This window comes from Arachis duranensis, chromosome 1, assembly GCF_000817695.3.
Source record: "Arachis duranensis cultivar V14167 chromosome 1, aradu.V14167.gnm2.J7QH, whole genome shotgun sequence".
NCBI lineage: Eukaryota > Viridiplantae > Streptophyta > Magnoliopsida > Fabales > Fabaceae > Arachis > Arachis duranensis.
In genome coordinates this window covers 101,865,307-101,866,874 of record NC_029772.3, presented here as the reverse complement: position 1 = coordinate 101,866,874, position 1,568 = coordinate 101,865,307, and positions in this window count along the sequence as shown.

Below are 1,568 nucleotides of genomic sequence, written 5' to 3'. Positions count from 1 at the left end.
TTGCATTTCGTTCATTACTTTTACGGTATTCATTGTCTCTAACGAGAACATGCGAGGACGACGTTCTCACCCCCTACAGATTTCTCTTTCAGCAATAGGTTCAGGAATCCTTGGTGCAGAGCCGCGATTGAATATCGGAGATTTATGTAAATATGTATCCGTATTTTCTGTAGTTAGTTTAGTCTTAAACTTTTCCCTCGCCATTTATTGTCTTTGATTTTAGAGGGGTAGGACTTGTATTTGAGAAACTTGAAATAAGTCTATGTATATAATGTTATGTATATCTTTGAGATTAAGTGGTTAGGAGTAAACTTTTCGCTTTAATAATTAAAGTTTCAGTTTGTATCCGCAAAGGCTCAATACTAAATAAAGATAGTGTATAATAAAAAGGTTTAGAGGTAAGTAACGTCTAAGCTTTTAGTATGATCATGAGGTGCTAAAAGTTAAGGTATTACATTATGGTATCAGAGCAGTTGTTCATGTTAGAGCCTTGGGAATGGACTGATTATGCTTCACTGAATACTCTAAGTGTCTGTCATGCATTAGGACATGTCGTAATGACAATAGTTTGTGTTTCAGATGCATGATTGTCTATTGATTACCGTTGTTAGTTGAATGTTGCATTTCTCATGGTATTAGGTTTGACCAACTTAATATTAATGATTCATGTATATGGAAACACTAATGAGTTATCATAGACAAAATAGAAGTAACAGGTAACGCAAATTGTGGGTTTTGGAAGCATTAGAAGTTACGTCTCGGGGTTGCTCGGTTATGTATCTTGCTCTTCCATAGTTTGTCTTGAAGTTTTATCTGAGGTTTCTTTCTTAGAAAAGTGAACTAATTATTCTCCAATCCTGTTCTTTGTTCATATGCATTTTTTTTCGATCTTAACTGCATATGTTTGCTTGAATTCTCCGAGATACCCGCTTTTTCTGAGATATCAAGCCTACCTTGTAATTTCTGCTTTGCAATCACACTTCTACTCTATTATTTCTATACCATATGAAAATCTAAGTATTTTAAATTGCATATGTATCCATATGAATTGAGATTTTTTGCTTTTTTAATAAGGTATTTCAAAAAAAAAAACAACATTAAAATAAAGTGTTGAAACTATGTAATGTTTTGTGTAATATCCTAATTTTTGGGAACAAAATTTTTTATAAGTGAGATAGGATGTAAGATTCTAAATTTTTGAAAAATTAAATAATTAGCTATTTATGAGTTATTATATTACATTGAGATTTAGTTTTTAAAAAAATTATTTTTAACAAAAAATAATAAAATGAAATTTTATGATTATTGAAGTTTAATTTAATTATAATTTATTTTATTAAATTTAAATTATTTATTAAAAAATATTTTGATAAGACAAAAATTAAATTAATTTTTATTACTATGATTATTACCATTATGATTATTATACTATTATCATTATTATTATTATTATTATTATTATTATTATTGTTATCATTATTAATTTATTATTATTACCATATTATCGTTGTTATATTATTATTTATTTCTTTCTTTTCGCCGAAACCATTAAGAAAACATGAATAAAG